The following is a 12588-nucleotide window of genomic DNA, read 5'->3' on the forward strand; positions in this document are numbered from 1 at the left end:
AGCAAGATGAGTACAGAAGGGTTCACTGGATTTAGCAAAGTGGTTGTTATTGGTGTCCTTGGAAAAACAAATAAAGGAAGAAAGGCAGGAAAAGGAAGGGGGAGACTTCCGTGAAGTGGAGGAGATGGAAGCCAGACCAGAGTGGTTGATGAGTAAATGGTAAGTGAAGAATGGAGAACAGGTTAAGACGACCATTTTTATGAAAAATGTAGTAAAATCTTTAGGGGAATATGAAATCAAGGAACAGATTTTATGTATGAATTTCATAAGAGCTTATCAAATACAGGTGAAAATAATCCACCAGAGAGGAAGAAACTTGTGATGTAATTACCTCAAACAAAAAGGTCTTAAAAACTCAAGAGAAGCTGCGGTCTGAAGCACAGGCAGAAGTATTGGCTATCGATAAGCTTTAAAAGAAGATAAGGAATATGAGACATATTGTCTTATGAAAATAGGGTTATGGGATGGCTATAAGAAGGTGAAAGCACTTCTGTGTGATTGTTTCTATTTTCTCTATGAAGTATGAGAAGTTATTCAGCTGAAAGCTGCAGTGGCAGCTAAAAGGAGATGTTACACAGGTTTTAAGGCAGTAAATAGGGTTGGAAACTTGGTAGGGGCCAGAATGTGAATGAAATCATAAAGCAGATGATACAGAATCACAAGGTCTATAAAGAGAGGACTGCAATCATTAACTCTATGTTTTAGAAACATAACTGCAGCAATGTGGATGATGGAATTGGGACCAATTATGACACAAGATTCATGGTTGAAAAGGCCCCAAACTAGGGCACTGGTAGAAAAAACTTCTTTGAGGTGGGGTGAGGGCACAGGGAGGCAAGTTGGAGAGCTAGGAAAAAGAACAGTTCAGAAATGTGTGTGTGTTGGGAGCATGCTTATTTATCTGTCTCCTCCACTGGAATGAAAATTCCATAAGGTCAGGGATTCTTTTGTCCCAGTTCCTAAGATATTCTCAAGAAATATTTGTGGAATGAAGAAGTTGGTAAGTAGTAGGCTTCTGATAAATGTTTGTTTAATTAAATTTCCCAATGCTCAAGATATTTTTTCCATGAATAAAAAATCATATTTTTGTTTTTTGTGGTCCTTTTCAATCTACTGTAATGTTTTCTGATGATTCTACTCATTTTTTAATACTCTTAAAGCTTTAAGTCCAGATCTTTACTCTTACTTCTAAAGAATTATTCATGACAATAATAATCTGAGACCAATCATAGTAACATAAGAAAATGAAACATAGTAACAAAACATAATATTCCACTATATTAAATAAATTAAATCTCTGTTGGTATTACTGGGATGTTATATTAAATTATGTATTACTATGTGTGAGCTTGTCTCCTTCCACTAGAAATAAACACTATAAGGACAGAGACTCTACATGGTGTTGCTGTTGTTGATTTCTTTTCACTGATGTATCCTCCAGTTCCCAGAATAGTGGCAGGCACATGGTAGATTAAAATAGTGAATGTGCTACAGAAAATGAGAAGAGTAAAGTTAAATAGAATTACAGAGATTTATGGCTTTAAAAGTGAATTGTGATAATATTAATCAAGAATGAAGGAAACAGTTTGGGGGGGGGAATAATGAGTAGGTGTGGAGATACACATATGAGATAAGTATGTAGCACATCAGGACATGCTTTATAAAATAAAAAGTACCCGTGTAAATTACTTCTAAACTGGGCTATCTAACTCTCCCCAAGCCCACAAGCATGGTGCAACCCAGTTAATACTCTTCAAGCCAGACACATTGGGTATGGTATATTTTTAAAAGAAAAGAGGGGTAAATCACTCTTCTATTCTTCCATCCCTGATCCCAACATAAGAGATGATCACAACACTCTATCTGAGCATTCTTCCCTGGGATGGAAATGACTAGACATGTTTATTTACCAGTGAGCTCTTTTGGACCCTGAGTGACTTCCTGGTACACCATATTTTTCTCATAGAGGAAATGATCAAGCGCAAACTGGATTTCAAAGCACCTTGGTGCTGTGTACTGTGGCCATCCTAGCCCTGACAAAGCTCAGCACTCTCTACTCCTCCACCGCATCCATGACCTGTGTCTTGAACCAGTCAGGCCATTTCCAGAGTAGTCCATCAATGTCCCTCTGCTGCAGCAGAAGTAGGATCTTAGCTCTCATTGGCTTGTTTCACCTAAGTCTTCCTAATGATAATAGCGAAGAGGGGCGCCTGGGTGGCTCACTTGGTTGAGTGTCCAATTTCGGCTCAGGTCATGATCCTGCGGCTCGTGAGTTCGAGCCCTGCATCAAGGTCTGTGCTGACAGCTCAGAGCCTGGAGCCTGCTTCTGCCTCTGTGTCTCCCTCTCTCTCTCTGCCCCTAACCCACTCACATTCTGTCTCTGTCTCTCTTAAAAATAAATAAGCATTAAAAAAAATTAAGAGTAGCGAAGAATTATAACTGTTCTAATACTTTGCCTTATTAAGGAGCAGAGTTCAATATAACAGTTGTTACTTAGATATTAAAGCATTCTTCTAACCATCTCATACTGATCAATACAAAGTCTTCTCTGATTCATTGTACATCAATGTTAAATCTAATCATGGTCAGTGAGAATTAGTACCCTTTTCCAAGAGGAGATTATTGTAACACCCTTTTGTAGAAAATTCCCTCTGCAGCTTTGTATTTCATATTCTTTTCTCCTAATCTTTCCCAAATAATCAAAAAATAATAACAAAACAAATAATTCTATAGCCCTTACTGTGTTCCAGGCACTATTCTAATGTTTTCACAGATACTAATTTATATAATCCTCATAACAATATTGGTGGTAGGTATTATTATTATCCTCACTATACAATATGAAGCTAAAGTTCAGAAAGATGGAGCAACATTCCCAAGATGAATAACACCTGTGCTGGAACTCAAAGTCTAACCCAGTCATTGTGGTTCCTACTATAGTCATTCGCAAATGTACCATAATATTTTGAATGTAAAATGATAAAAATTGTAAATAAAATATTTCCCAAGAAAAATATGTGCGTAGGTACCAAAGAATAGGATAATTTCTAAATGACTAAAATAGAGATTTGACAATATTTTTCCATTGCTTAAATATTACAGATCAATATTATAGCCATAACTTCAAAATATTTGAGATGCCTGTGAGGACAGTACTTACTAAGGAAATTAAAATCTGTATCCCAAAATATGCAAGATCCTTTCTTAAAATTTCCCTGAGAAAACATACACAACTTGTGTTGGAGTTTGAGCACACAATAGCAAGAAATGAAAATTAGTAAGAAACCTACTAAAATTTCCATATACTCTATTGGGTAATTTTGTTCAGCATTCAGAAGATAGTTTAAAATGCAGTAACATGTATGTGGAAGTATAAATCATACTATGGAGCCATATCAGCTGGTTTAAATCAATAAATTTATTTCAGACACAATCCTAAGTACAATTCAGGCTTGAAAATTTCAGCAATCTGATTCCCAAATACAACAGGGAAAGCAAAATAGAAATTCTGTGTTTTAATGACAAACTCAAAAAAAACCAAAAACCATCAACAAAATTAAAAGGCAACCTACTGGATAGGAGAAGATATTTACAAATGATATATCCAATAAGAGGTTAATATCCAAAATATATAAAGAACTTATACAACTCAACACCACAAAAATAAATAAATAGTCTAATTAAAAAGTGGGCAGAGGACCTGAATAAACATTTTTTTGAAGAAGATATACAGAAGACCAATAAACACATGAAAAGATGCTCAACATCACTAATCATCAGGAGAATGCAAATCAAAACCACAATGGGATATCACCTTACACCTGTCAAAATGGCTAAAATCAAAAGACAAGAAACAAGTGTTAGGGAGAATATGGAGAAAAAGGAACACTTGGGCACTGTTGACGGGAATGTAAATTGGTGTAACCACTATGGAAAACAGCATGGAGTTTCCTCAAAATATTAAAAATAGAAATAACATATGATCCAATAATTCCACCACTGGGTATTACCCACAGAAATTTAAAGTACTGATTCAAAAAGATATATGCACCCTCATGTTTACTGAAGCATTACTTACAACAGCCAACATACGGAAGCAACCCAAGTGTCCAAAAATGGATAAAAAGGAAGTAGTTTATATATACAATGGAATATTACTCAGCCATTAGAAAGAATGATATCTTGTCAATTGCAACAACATAGATGAACCTATAGTGTATTATGTTAAGTGAAATAAGTCAGACAGAAAAAGACAAAAGCATATGATTTCAGTTTTTTGTGGAATTAAAACAGCAACAACAACAAACAACAACAAAAGGGAAAAAACAGAAACAGACCCATAAATACAGAGAAGAAACTGATGGTTACCACAGGGGAAGGGGGTGGAGGGATGGGTAAAATGGGTGAAGGAGAGTGGGAAGTACAGGCTTCCAGTTACACAATGAGTAAGTTATGAGGATAAAAAGTACACGACAGGGAGTATATTCAATGATATTATAATAGCATTGTATGGTGATAGATGGTAGCTACACTCATGGTGAGCATAGCATAATGAACAGAGTTGTCAAATCACTATGTCGTAGACCTGAAACTATTGTAACATTGTGTGTCAACTATACTTCAATTATAAGTAAGTAAGGAAAGAAGGAAGGAAGGAAGGAAGGAAGGAAGGAAGGAAGGAAGGAAGGAAGGAAAGGAGGGAAGAGGGGAGGGAGGGAGAAAGGAAGGAAGGCAGGGAAAGAGAGAGGGAGAAAGGAAAGAAGGAAGGAAGGAAGGAAGGAAGGAAGGAAGGAAGGAAGGAAGGAAGGAAGGAAAGAAGAAGGACGAGGGAGGGAGAGAAGAAGGAAGGAGGAAAGGAAGGAAGGGAGAAAGAGGAAGAGAAAGAAAGGCAATAAAGTCAAACAAAATGTCTTACTAAATACTTAGAAAATAAACTGAGCCCTTCAAAACAGAGGAAGCACACTTTTTACTTGTTCGTCTCCTCCCCCCACCCCATATATACTAGGTATTGTCTAAACATACATAAATTGCTTTGTTTAGAACCTGGAAAGAATTCAGAACAGAAACCATATGGCTAAAGGAACAGGAATTCTGTACTTTAAATTCTGGGTATCAGAGGCATGTCTCACCTCTTACAATCCTAGTTATTGATCATAGAACACTTCTTACATGACGACCAGAAGAAGATGAAATTTCTCCAGCTCCAAGCCACTAGTGCTAGCTCTAGGATCCTGAGGTAGAACAGTATGACGTTAGGGACCAGATATCAGAAACAAGTAAAATAGAATCTCAGAGGAAATAGGATCCAGGGTGAGACTGAAGTGGATGGTGTCAAGTAAAAATGGAAAAGAATATGGGAGGAGAAGTTAAAGGAAGTGTTTGGGAGGGATAGGGCTTATCTTCTCTTTTTCTTTTCTTTTTTTTCTCTCCTTATCACTCCCTAAAATAGTTTGGGTTGAGCAGGAGTATAAATGTGTAATGGCTTCAAGGGAGAGAAAAGAGGAAAGAACAGTTGGCAAATTGTATTTTTCCTACTTTTTTCTTCATTCTTAGCTTTGCTTCACTCATAAAAATATATATAAAACAAAACAAAAGGCAAACTATAGATTTTATGCAAAATTAAAAAATGCTTTAAAGTTTTACCCAGAGCAAATCAAACAAAAAAAAAGGAAATTAATACCAAAGATTAGCAAGGTAAATGTTACAAAGAACTACAAAATTAAATCCAAAATGTGCAATGCTTGACATTACAGTTCCGGGTTCTCCTGTGACATTTGAAAATATTAAACAGTTTTAACAAGGTGTATGATAACATTTGCCAACTTATAATCTAACTTAAACACTTTTTAATAGTCAAAACACCTGAGAAATCAATTCTGTACCTTAATGATATCATCACTGGTAGTTTAAAAACACTAGAATCTCAGATGCATTCAAAATATTAAAAAAGTTTTGGAATTTACATATTATTTCTGTATTGAGACTGTACTGAAGCTGTTTACTTAGCATTACCTAATTTAGACTATTTAGCATTACCCTTTTATGTAGAACATAAAGTTTACTTGTTGCTCAGCCCAAAAATAATCATAAGGAAACGAAGTACCATGAATCCATCTGAGTGAAATGTTTGTTCTTCATTTAAATATAGGCTGAAAGTAATTTAAAGGAGCAGATGAATCATCTAGATCAACTTCAAGTACAACTAAAGACGGCTGCATGAGATTCTGTGTGACTTGGTCACAGTAGTTCATATGTGCAAAAGCATTTTTTGGTCCCCTAAGAGGGCTTGAAGGATGGCAGCAAGAATTTTGGAGGGTTTAAACTCCTACCTTCTCCAGCTTCTCCAGAGGGCATACTGAGGATTAGCCTGATGAATCAGTTCCTCCTGTTCCTCAGGTAGTCTTGACTCAGAAATGGAAGTACAGTAACAACCTCAGCCCAATCAATTTAAGATGATTGTCAATGTGTCAATGTGCCAGACATGAGTCCTTACAAGTTTTTTTCTAAAAGGGACTTTTATAGCAATACAGCCCTACCTCAAGAAGCAAGAAAAATCTCAAACAACCTAATCTTGCACCTAAAGGACTGGTAAAAGACCAAACAACACCTAAAACCAGCAGAAGGAAGGAAACAATAAAGATTAGATTAACTTGAAACTACAAAAAACAATAGAACAGATCAATGAAACCAGGAACTGGTTCTTTGAAAAAACAAAAAAATTTCTGAACCTCTAGCCAGATTATCAAGAAAAAAGAGAAAAGACTGAAATTAATAAAATTACAAATGAGAGAGGAGAAATAACAACTAACATCACAGAAATGCAAACAATCATAAGAGAATATTATGAAAAACTATATGCCAACAAACCGGACAACCTGGAAGAAAACAATAAATTCCTAGAAAAATATAAATTACCAAAACTGAAACAGGAAGAAACAGAAAATTTGAAGAGACCAATAATCAGCAAAGAAACTGAGTCAATAATCATAAAACTCCCAAGAAATAAAGTCCAGGACCACATAGCTTTACAGCTACCATATTCTCCCAAATACTTAAAGAAGAATTAATACCTACTCAAAAAATAGAAATGGAAAGAAAACTTCCAAATTCATTCTATGAGGCCAGGATTACTCTGGTATCAAAACCTGATAAAGACACCACTAAAAAAGAGAACTACAGGCCAATTCCCTGATGAACATACATGCAAAAATTTTAAACAAAATACTAGCAAAGCAAATTCAACAATACATTTAAAAAAATCACACACCATGATAAAGTAGGATTTATTTCCATGATACAAGGGTGGTTCATGACACAAAGCTGTAGTAATCAAGACAGTATGGTACAAGCACAAAAATAGGTCAATAGAACAAAATATAAAATCTAGAAACAAACCTACAATTATATGATTAATTGATCCTCAACAAAGGAGGCAAGAATGTACAATTGGAAAAAGACAGTTTCTTCAACAAATGGTGCTGGGAAAACTGGACAGCTACATGCAAAGAATGAAACTAAATCACTTCCTAGTACTGTATACAAAAATTCAAAATGGATCAAAGACCTCAGTGTGAGACCTGAAACCATAAAAGTCCTGGAAGAACTAGACAGTAACTTCTTTGATATTGGCTGTAGCACTTCTTTCTAGATATGCCTCCTGGGGCAAGGGAAACAAAAGTTAAAGTAAACTATTAGGACTATAACAAAATAAAAAGTTCTGCACAGTGAAGAAACAATCAACAAAACTAAAAGGTAAACTATAGAATTGGAGAAGATATTTGCAAATGACATATCTGATAAAGGGTTAGTGTCCAAAATCTATAAATAACTTATAAAACTCAATACCCAAAAAACAAATAATCCAATTAAAAATGAGCAGAAGACATGAACAGATATTTTTCCAAAGAAGACAGGCTGATGGCCAACAGACACATGAAAATTGCTCATCATCACTTATCATCAGGGAAATGCAAATCAAAACTACAATGAGATATCATCTCACACCTGTCAGAATGGCAAAAATGAACAACACAAGAAACAACAGATATTGGTGAGGATGTGGAGAAAAAGAAACCCTCTTACACTGTTGATGGTAATGCAAACTGGTGAAGCCACCTCTGGAAAACAGTACAGAGGTTCCTCAAAAAGTTAAAAATAGGTCTACCCTATGACCCAGCAATAGCACTGCTAGGAATTTACCCAAGGGATACAGGAGTACTGATGCATAGGGGCACTTGTATCCCAATGTTTATGGCAGCACTTTCAACAATAGCCAAATTATGGAAAGAGCCTAAATGTCCATCAACTGATGAATGGATAAAGAAATTGTGGTTTATATACACAATGGAGTACTACATGGCAATGAGAAAGAACGAAATATGGCCCTTTGTAGCAACGTGGATGGAACTGGAAAGTGTGATGCTAAGTGAAATAAGCCATACAGAGAAAGACAGATACCATATGGTTTCACTCTTATGTGGATCCTGAGAAACTTAACAGAAACCCATGGGGGAGGGGAAGAAAAAAAAAAAAAAAGGAGGTTAGAGTGGGAGAGAGCCAAAGCATAAGAGACTCTTAAAAACTGAGAACAAACTGAGGGTTGATGGGGGGTGGGAGGGAGGGGAGGGTGGGCGATGGGTATTGAGGAGGGCACCTTTTGGGATGAGCACTAGGTGTTGTATGGAAACCAATTTGACAATAAACTTCATATATTGAAAAAAAAAGTTAAAAATAGAACTACCCTAGGATTCAGCAGTTGTGATACTAGGTATTTACTCAAAGAATATAAAAATACTAATTCGAAGGGACACATACACCCCCCCTATGTTTATAGGAGCATTATTGACAATAGCCAAACTATGGAAGCAGCCCATGTGTCCATCAACTGATGAATAGATAAAGAAAAATTGGTGTGTGTGTGTGTGTGTGTGTGTATACACACATGCTGATTCTAGTAAATATGTATATATACTAGTAAATATGTATATATACATGTAAATATGTATATATACATGTATATATGTATATATACATGCAGTATATATATACATATACATATATATACACAATGGAATATGACTCAGATGTAAAAAATAAAAAAGAATGAAATCTTGTCATTTGCAATGACATGGATGGAGCTAGAGAGCATAATGCCAAGTGAAATAACTCAGAGAAAGACAAATACCATGATTTCACTAATATGCAGGATTTAAGAAATGAAACAAACAAGCAAAGGAAAAAAATCAGAGACAGATGGAAAGACAAATTAACAAACAGATTCTTAATTATAGAGAAGAAACTTATGGGTACCAGAGGGGAGGTCAGTGAGGGGATGGGTTAAATAGGCAAAGGGTGATGTATGGAAGTGTTGACTCATACACTGTACACCTGACACTACCATAACATTGCATGTTAAATAACTGGAATCAAAATAAAAACATTAAAAAACTGTTCAAAAAAAAAAGAATGGCCTCTTCCCTGAACTCTTGCCTGTTTAGGTGTCTCAAGCCCATTTCTTCTTGACAACTGTCATTCACCTGTAATATAGAGGGATACTCTATATGCAGTTCCTACACTGGCTGTCAGAGGCTAGAGTTCTGCTATGAATATAATACTGCTCAAAACTTTAATGCTATGGCCCACTTGATTTGGGGAATCAGCTATGGCTGCGCTTTTTTTTTTTTTTTTACTAGAATCAGCATATTAACTTTCTTGCTTAGAGATAAATGTCCACACCATAGCTGAGCTTACCACTCTCTTTGGATAGTGTATTGGATAACCCTTCACCTGCTTCAAGGTTTGGCTGATATAACCCATTTAATTTCTCCAACTACAGTTCTCCTTAGTCTGGCTTCCATCCCACCCTCCTCTGGCCTTTGGATAATTTGAGTTACATGGCAGAGTGGATTTGTACATTAGTATTCTTCCACAAGAAAATGTAAATTGATGGATTATAGCACCAAAGGACAAGATCTGTGAGAAATGGCAGTAAGGGAAAAAGCAACCCAATGAGTGTGTGCAGCAATAGGGATGGGAGAGAAACTCACAGGTATCAAGCAATCCTATAATTCAGACATTGGTCTCGGGATTATGTAAACGATCTCTCTAACCTTTTATCACCAAGAAGAACTTCGAGAAAGCAAAAGCTTTGGGAAAACAAGATTACAGTCAGCTTGGGTAGGTAGAATAGAATAAAAAATGGCAGTGGACCTCAAGAAGGTCTGTGATAAGGATCAAGATAGTAATAAAAACCAGTTACCATATGCCACACTATTTGCAAAATGTACATTAGGCATTGTAATTGCTTGAAGTCACTGAATCCTCAAATCAACCTTATATTGTAGGTGGTATTATCCTAACTTTAAAAATAAAGAGACTAAGCCTCAGAGTTTGAATAACTTACCTAAAGCATCCCAAATTAGTAAGTGGTAGAGTTAAGAATGAACTGTGAATTTTATTGGTTGTAAAGCCTATTGCTTTTCCTATACTTCCTGTTTATAGTAAAACAAGATCAGGGCCAGCTATATTAGCAGCTGCAGATGAGTAAGAACTTCAAACATGATAGGGGCAACAGTCCTGGACAATTTTGGGACTGCCCATGGACATAATAGCAGGAGAACCAGCAAAAGCAACAACAATGACAATGACTTGGACAACAAATAGCCATAAAACTGAGACCAAGGGAAGGGGCAAGAGCAGCTAAGGCCAGAAATGAGACCCCAGCAACACTAGCAATACTGACTGAAACAACAATGTGGAAAAGGGGAGTACTTGGCACTATGTGGAGGGAGAGACCTTGAATCACCCCCAAATCAAGGAGAGGTAAGCATGTGCCCCTGGGAATCACATCTTGGCTTCCCACAAGTGAACATAGCCTGGAAGATATACATAATCATTGTAGGTTTAATTGGTGATTGAATCCTGTTTATTCTCCCTGCCTAGTACCTATTTATTCTCTTCATCCTGAGTACTTCTTCCCAGAGAGTATTGCATTGGAATTATCATAGTAATCTCCTAAAATCTTTCTGTCATTTCTAATCTATCTTCTATACTGCTAGCAGAGGTGAGCCTGATTGTGTCACTCCTCTGCTAAAAACACTACGATTATCAAAATCCTCAATGAAGCCATTCTATTTCTATTCATACCACTAAATACCACTGTTTTATTTCATATATCTGTCCTTTTATAATTCTTCCACCTTCTATCCTTTCTCTCTTTCCCCATTCCACCTTCTACTCTACCCAACCCACCTGGAGAACAATCAAAACTTAGTTTAAATATCATTTCTTATTCAAATTCTTTCAATCATTCAACTAGAATTAGCCAATCTTTTTTCATAAACATTTAGATAGATAGATGATGAAAGAAAGAATTCTCAGTAACCTAGAATCATGTGGAAAATATTTGTTAAGTCATAAATGCTGATAGGAAGTGAAGAAGGGAGATAGGAAGACAGGAAGGCAAGAAGGAAAGGAGGGAAGAGGCAAGAAAGGAAGAGGGAAGGAATGGATGGAGAGGAGGAAGAAGGAGAGAAAGTAAGAATAATTTAGTCAAAGCTTGATAGTTACGTGATCTTGAAAACTATAATAAAAGGTCACCTGGGTGGCTCAGTCAGTTAAGCATCTGACTCTTGATTACAGCCCAGGTCATGATCGCATGGTTCATGGGCTTGAGCCCCACATCAGGCTCTACACTGACAGTGTGGAGCCCACTTGGCATTCTCTCTCCCTCTCTCTCTGCTTGGGAGTCTCCTTCTCTCCTTCTCCCTCTGCCCCTCCCTTTCTCACTCACACGTGCGCTCTCTCGCTCTCTCTCTCTCAAAAATAAACATTTATTGGGGCGCCTGGGTGGCTCAGTCGGTTAAGCGTCCGACTTCAGCCAGGTCACGATCTCGCGGTTCGCGAGTTCAAGCCCCGCATCGGGCTCTGGGCTGATGGCTCAGAGCCTGGAGCCTGCTTCCGATTCTGGGTCTCCCTCTCTCTCTGCCCCTCCCCCATTCATGCTCTGTCTCTCTCTGTCTCAAAAATAAATAAACGTTAAAGAAAAAAATTAAAAAAAATAAAAAATAAAAAAATAAACATTTATTTTAAAAAAGAAAACTATAATAAAAAATATATTCATTTCACAAAATTATATGCAAAACTGCTTCCAATGATCCTGCTCTATATAGGTGAGTTCACCAGAAAAGACAAGTTTCATAGAACATAAGAATCTTCTGATTTCTAACTTCTGTAAGAATAACAACAATATTATCCTTAGTATGTGCTGGGTGCTTTACTATGTATTTTATAAAGTGCCTCTTTCATTCTCACACCAACCCATGAGTTAAGTACTGGGATTCCTACCATATAGATCAAGAAATTAAAACAAGAAAGTTTGCACATAGCTAGTGCATTACTAGCAAGTAATAAAGAGTACAAATTCAGGCATCTTGATTCTAAAGCTTGTACTCTCACATTATACTCTAAGTTCATCCACTTGATCACTCTGATTTCCAAACTTCCTAGACTTTCCTGCTCGAAATGGTCCACTCCATTTCCATTTCCTGTATGCCACCCTGCTGTTTCCTCTATCTTCCTTGTCTAGCA

This window comes from Lynx canadensis, chromosome B1 (genome assembly GCF_007474595.2).
Source record: "Lynx canadensis isolate LIC74 chromosome B1, mLynCan4.pri.v2, whole genome shotgun sequence".
In the NCBI taxonomy this organism is placed as follows: domain Eukaryota; kingdom Metazoa; phylum Chordata; class Mammalia; order Carnivora; family Felidae; genus Lynx; species Lynx canadensis.